The sequence below is a fragment of the Acomys russatus genome, chromosome 15, assembly GCF_903995435.1.
Source record: "Acomys russatus chromosome 15, mAcoRus1.1, whole genome shotgun sequence".
NCBI classification, from domain to species: Eukaryota; Metazoa; Chordata; class Mammalia; order Rodentia; family Muridae; genus Acomys; species Acomys russatus.
In genome coordinates this window covers 18278255-18285191 of record NC_067151.1, presented here as the reverse complement: position 1 = coordinate 18285191, position 6937 = coordinate 18278255, and the positions used below count along the sequence as shown (strand labels likewise).

The 6937-nt window shown below is 42.7% G+C and overlaps 1 non-coding gene across 1 annotated transcript; it reads left to right on the top strand.

Annotated features, from left to right (window-relative positions):
• The first annotated feature begins 2780 nt into the window (after window positions 1-2780).
• Window positions 2781-2924, top strand: LOC127199672 (small nucleolar RNA SNORA48). Its single transcript, XR_007831951.1, has one exon. It is a non-coding gene; the product is annotated as a small nucleolar RNA SNORA48 (small nucleolar RNA).
• The last annotated feature ends 4013 nt before the right edge of the window (window positions 2925-6937 follow it).

Sequence of the window (6937 nt, the reverse complement as noted above, 5' to 3'; positions counted from 1 at the left end):
AACAACCACTGCTCTCTTAGTGAGCAAAATTCCAACTAGAGTCTAAACATTTGTCCTTATACCGATGTGTAGTAGAGTCCTCATCCCTCATCAAGGAGACATCTCTTTACAACAGATGGAGACCGCTTCAGGAAACCACAACCAATCAAACTGTGGAGTTGTGGAGCCCAGTCTCAATGGATCCATCTACAGATCACTCCCACACCTAAGGCTCAAGGACATTGCCAAAGAGGAGACAAAAACACTGCAAGAGCCAGAAGATGAGGGAGTTTGCCATGAGACTGTGTCTGCCAGTAATGTCAGAAGCTACACCCCTATAGGCTCACCAGCAGGACTGTAAAAACATGAGCTGAACAAGGGCAGCTCCCACAGGCATGCCAAAGTGAGCAGAGGAAGAGCACGAGACTTCAGTTCCTTTGTGCAAACACAGGACTATCAGCCACAAGCATTGCTGAGCAAGGGACAAACAGTCTAGCTCAGGGAAGGAGACATGGACTGCTTATCTAATACCAAGTGAGCAACCATGAAAACATGCATGCAAGTAGCAGTATACAGCCTGGGCAGATTATATTTAGGAATACATATGTATATACATATGCATATACGCATGTAAAAATAAGTAGTGAGGAAGAGGCCGTGAATTTTAAAAAGACTAAGAAGGGAACGTGGGAGGTTTTGGAAGGAGGAAATGTAGGGAGAAAATGATAAAATATATTATAATCTCAAAGAAATAAGTTTTAAATGTAAAAACGGAGATATCTTAAATTTTTACTTGTCTAGAACTCACTTAACCTGCATCTGCTGTTAATTTAGGCATTCAACACAGCTCTTGATTTTTAGCAATTAGAATGAATAATACAGGATTTTAAAATAGAAAGTGAGAAAATAAGCTATAAAAGTTTTATAATAAATTTAAAATATGTATACACACACACACACACACACACATATATATAAACATTTTCTTTATTATGTGGTATTTTTAGTGACAAGTAACCATAGACACCATAGAGGGGCATGCCTATGAGGAGTTGTGGTAGCTGTGTAGAAAGGCTGTGCTGGCTGCTGAAGCAAGCAAATCTGTGTCTGCAGATGTTGGTAGTAACAACAGCACTGTAAGTTCAGTTTCTGACCTGGAGGGATTAAACCTTGAGTAAAATTATTTCCAATGTCATCATCAACAGAATTTGCATACCCACAAAATAATCAAAACCAATCAAACAAATTTATCCTGTAGAGCCCAGATTGTTTGACCTGAGTACTTTCATTTCCCTGAGGTCAGAAGTTGGGGATTTCTGCTCAGCCACAACGCTAACTTCCACTCACTGTCCTTACTCACATGAGATCAATAAGTCTACAAAATATCAATTTTGGTTTAGAAAATAAGTTATACCTATAATGCTCTGCAACACGACCTCCAAGGTATTATTGGAAAGCTGCTTCAAAGAATACACCAGTACCCCAGCACCTGGGAATAGGTCTAGTTTTAGAACCTGAGGGCATGGTTCAGAAAAAGTAATTGACTCAGAAAAAAAAAAAAGGTTGATCAGGTATGTGGTTTCCTACTCAACAGCATCCTTTCTTCCTACATTCGATACTCCAGTCTCTGTATGGCTGGGCGCTGTATTTAGTTTCGTGGCTCTGATCCCTTTGTGGACAGAGTAGTGAAGTGGTTTGCTAGTCACCCACATCTAAGGATGTGATGATCTCACTCCTGGCATTAAAAATGTCAAGGGTCACTTGCATAAGTGAAGTGTTAAGATATTAAGCTTGAAACTATTACAAAGCTTATGTGGATGGGCACAAGGTCGAGCTCTACATTTGCTTCATTTCATACCATAAGTTTATCAAATAAATCAGCACATTCCCTCCAGAAAAATTAAAAGAGTGGGAATTCTCTTGACTTGAAGTGTCATGTCTAGAACAGCCCACTTCCTCTTAAACAATGGTATGGAACCACAGCACTCATTCTCTAGGGAATGGAGAGTAATAAAGAAATGTCTATAGCACAGGTTTTAGGCAGGAGCTTGGGGAAGGGATGACAGAAACATACAGCTAAGAAGCTGGCACCTGCATTGAGTTGGTGATGAAGGGCTGGGGCTCAGTAAGAAGTAATAGAAAGGCCAAGCACCTGGGGGTGGCTGTGGATACAAGAAAAGAGGTTTGAGTGACATCTCACCATCTACAAGCCTGCCACCTTTGGTTGAAGGAGAGTTGCACTGTTTTCTCAAAAGTATTATTAATAAAGTGTATGGAAGACTGCAAAGCCTCCCACTTCTATAGTTGTCCAAGTAAGATGGTAGGGAGAAACACCATATGGAACCCTCTGTGGACTGAATCAAAAGCTGTGAAAACAGCTACCTGTCATGTTATCTATTGTGGTCCAAAGCAGTTTACCTCCTATTTAACAGAAAACAGCCAAGATGGGCCAGTGACATGGCTCAGAGGGCAAAAGCACTTCCCAGAGAGCCTGACGACCAGCGTTGAAGGCAAACGTCCCACATGGTAGAGGAGGAGAACTAACTCCTGCAAGTGGTCCTCTGTGGCCACCTGTGCACTGTAGCAGTGTACCCTGCAACAAATAAATTGATGAAATAGAAAAAAAAAAAAAAGAAGAGAAGATGAAGAACCAAGAGGTCTATATTTTTTCATATGGATGTGATCTATCACTGAAAACTTAGGGAAAGTATGACTATTTTGGATCCTATGTGTGAGCATTTGTCCTATTGTTGCTCTTTTCTGTATCCTTTTCTTGCATACCACACTTAAGATGAAAAAGGTACCCACAGGCAATGGACAAAGAGACACCTTCTTGGTGGTGGTGTTCTTATGTAAGTCAGGGCCAGAGCCAATGGCAGTCCTTTGTTCATCTTGGCTTGATGCATGTCTTGTGTCCAAAGCTATTTTATTCCAAGGACTCATAACAATCCAATCAAATCAAACCCAGACAGTTCAGCATGGAAGAAGAAAGACAGAGACCTGAGGACCATCATGCCACCCACAGACCTGCCCTCCGATGCAGAGCACACAAGGGCCACAGATACCTGCTCGCCATCGCACCATGCAGAGTGGATGAGAATGTCAGCCAGAGGCCTGCCAGCATTGTGACTAGCCTGCAACTGGAGCCATCACAATGTGTGCGTATGTGGTTGTCAGATGAGAGAAACAGAGAAGTGCAGCAGCTTGAGCATTAGGAATAATTACATCACTGGGGACCCAAAGGTGGAGAAAAAGCAACCTGATGTAAGTGGCCAGTCCTGCCACATGGGGCCATGGTGAGGTCCCAGTCAGGGTCATGTCTGAATCCATGGCCATGCAGGGGCAGGAGTGGGTGTTGATATCTGTGTCATAGTACCACTAGGGAACATGGAGATGTCCCTCATCAGGGCAGCATCTGGGGACCCCCTGAATATGCAGGGGCTGTGCCAAACTGGCCCTGCCCCTCACTGGATGTGGAACTCTGAAGATCTGGCCTCATCTCTCACTCCTTGCAGCACTCGGGAGAGCAGACCCTGCACCCCACCCAGGTAGCACCGTGGAGCTGGTCCTGATGACAGGGTGTGGGATTGCTGTCCCCATCACTCATCTCCCATGAAGTGATGTAGATGTGGAGGTGATGCCTTCTCTCCCATCCTTGCCCCTTGTCACTTATGGCAGTCAGGAGAGCTGGCCCCAGGATCATGAGAGAGAAAACTGTCCCTGCTCCTCATCACCAGTGGCACTTGGGAGAGACTGGGCCTTGCACTTCTCCTTGGCAGCAGTAGTGCTTTCCCTGTTGGGGGGAGAAGGTGCACCAATGAGCCAGCCCTGAGGACAGGATAAGGAAAAGCTGGCCCTGCCACTTTTCTTCTGTGATGTGGTATGGGGGTGGGGGTGATGGCCTCTCTCTTCACCACCTGCTGCAGTTGAGAGAGATGGCCCTAAGGTCTACAGAGCTATCGAGTCTCTCCCCAGCTGCAGAATTGAGAGGAATTGGCCCTTCCAGTGGGCATCATAATGAAGCTGGCCCTGAGAACAAAGGCATGGGTGAGCTCGCCCCAAGGGTGTGAGAATGGGATAGCCCCTCAAAGCATGCAGCACTAAGAGTTGGCTCCACACCTTTTTTGGGCAGCATAGTAGAGCTGGTTGTAGAGGTATGGGTGTCAGTAAGCCAGCCCTGAGGCCTCAAGAGCAAGAGAGATGACCCTGCCTCTCGAGTTGATGGTGCATCGGGTGGCTTATCCAGAGCAGTGCTGGAGAGCTTGCCCTGGTGGTACGGATAATGAAGAGCCAGTGGGCTGACCATCTCTGCTACCACCCAGGCTCAGATCCAGGGTTCTGAGATGATCCAGTCTGAAACTATGTTATCTGCAAATGGTTGGGACACATGAAAGGGTCAGTCTTTCTACTCCAAAGCTACAGAATATCAATGATACAGGGAAACAACAGGAAAACTGGGTGGAGTTCAATACTGATGGTATCACAGAAGCCAGAGATCTTGAACCAGACAAGGGAGTCATTGCACTGAGCATTTGCAAGTGAAGATGTGTGGACAGAGGGATATATCGTGGGACACACTGTGACATAGTACAGCTTCCATGAGGATATGTTTTCTATGGTTTGGTTGTTATTGTTGTGTTGTTGTTATTCTTTGTGTGGTTTTATTTTGTGGTGGGGCACTGGGAGAGGAGCAGGACTGGGCTACATGATGGGAAGCTCACAAATAATAAAAAGTTTGTTAAGATGCAAAAGGTAATCTAAGGAGTAGCTTATAGATTAGAATGAAACAAAGAGTCCAGGGTGGATGGAAACAGTCAAACCACTGGGTTCAGATAAAACAAAGCTACCAAGAAGAGACTTGATACCCTATGAGCATATACAGGGGGAGGAGGTCTCCCTCAGTCACAGTCATAGGGGAGCGGAGTAAAGGGGAAAATGGGAGGGAGGGAGGAATGGGAGGATACAAGGGATGGGATAACAATTTAGATGTAATATGAATAAATTAATAAAATAAAAACAAAACAAATGCACAGGAAGTGAGAGCATGTTTCCTAGTTTATGAGATGCTTTCAAGTCTGTTGTCTCATGAAAATGGTCTTGTGATGTAGATGAGGTGATTACTCACTCATTCTGTCCTGTTTTTAGCTTCCTCTGAAAAGATGTTAATATAGTTGCTAAACATTAAAAACCAAAGCAACCAAATAAAGCACACATTTTAAATCTCAATCTCAGCCAGCACTTACATTTTACTCATTTGCAAAATTATCAATTGTTCAGTGACATGAAAATAAATCTTCTCTAATATAATTAGGATTTATTGAGCAGTAAATATGGCTCAACATAGGATGTCTAATTTGTATTGACTTCTCTGCTTTTTTCAGCTATTGGAGGTTAAAAATATCCTAATAAATAGTTGTACATTTTATTTTAAAAAGCAAAAGTAATGTTTTAAATATAATGAGTTTGTCTCCATAATACCCACTTATATTAATGCTTGCTATATTTATTGTTAAAGGCACCAAAACATTTGAGACTTTTCCCTTTCCACTGAGTGAAATAAGAACTAACGCAATGAGATTTTAACTCATTCTCTCTGTTCCTACACAACTAATCTAGTATAGATATAATTAGTAATGGTAAATACATTTTGCCTCCTTAGAGTAGTTTGAAGTAGGAAAGATTCTTTTGTGTACAGAAAGAAGTGTAATTTCTGAACCTTTGCATGCACTTTTGTTGTCAAAGAGATTTATAATTGCTGACTGCAATCTCCCTGTGCCATTAGCTCTGGACTCTGGAGCCCCAGGCAGAAACAAAGAAAGCCAAGATACATCTGAAAAATCAGCTACTTCACCATTTTCTTTCTTCTTGCCTGACAACAAAACACAGCATATGCACATTTTATTATTATCATATTAGAAATAATTTTAACCATAGAGTTAATATAGTGCTATAGAGATTAGTAATATGGATAGTCTAATTTTGATAATTTAATATAAAAACATAGCTATAGTGAAAAAAGACACACTTTTCATTTTATGCATAAAAACAACCCATATGAAACCGTGACTGAAATGGAAACCATCTCCTGGCATTAGTAATTTGGGTCAGCTTCTTGATTCATTAAGGATGTATGTTGAATTCAAAAGGTGGGGGAAAGAGTATGGGTCACTCAAGGAGAGAAAACTGAGGCAGAGGCATTTTTAGCAAGCTTCTTAGTGGTAGGGCTGTGCTAACTGATGTGAGGTCTGATGAGGTCAAAGAGCCAGGACAGCTTTGGACAACACAGACAGTTTCCTGGATATGACAGTTTAGCATGGATAAGTTGAAAGTGCCCAAAGAGAAATGCATCCTACTTGAGTTAAGCTGTTGTTTCAGGCTGATTCCTCAGGACACCTGAAAAGATTATCCTAAATGGTGCATTATCCAATTGAATTCTTCACACTTCTGCACTGAGGAAGCTGCTATCAGCAGTGCTAGCCAGAAGACCCTTGAAGCTATCTTCTTCTGTCTTCTTAGTCTCTGTTGGCTCTGTTAGGGACTTTTGAGTCTGTGGCCTCAGAAGGTTCATCTCTGCCTCCATTTCTTCTGGTCTGGGGGTTGAATCCAAGGCCTTGAGCAGGCGAGGTGACTGCTGTGCCACTCCGCTACACACTCAGCCCTCTGGTCTCTCTCTCGTGGCCTCTGCCCAGTGCCATTCTCTGTTTTTTCCCAGGGTAATTTCTTTCAATTTATGACTCAAATAAAACCAATACAAGTTCAGCTTAGTGTAGTGAGAATTTTGTTTTTGTTTTTGTGTTTTCAAACACAGAAGCATTATGGGAATATGTTTTCATTTTAATCCCAGGTGTGGGATATTAGGCTGCTTCAGATTTTCCACAGCAGCAATGATTTATCTTGTGCTCTAGCAGCACTGTGATTTTTCCAGGTGGGAACAGTTTACATTTGGAATTCTGGAGAC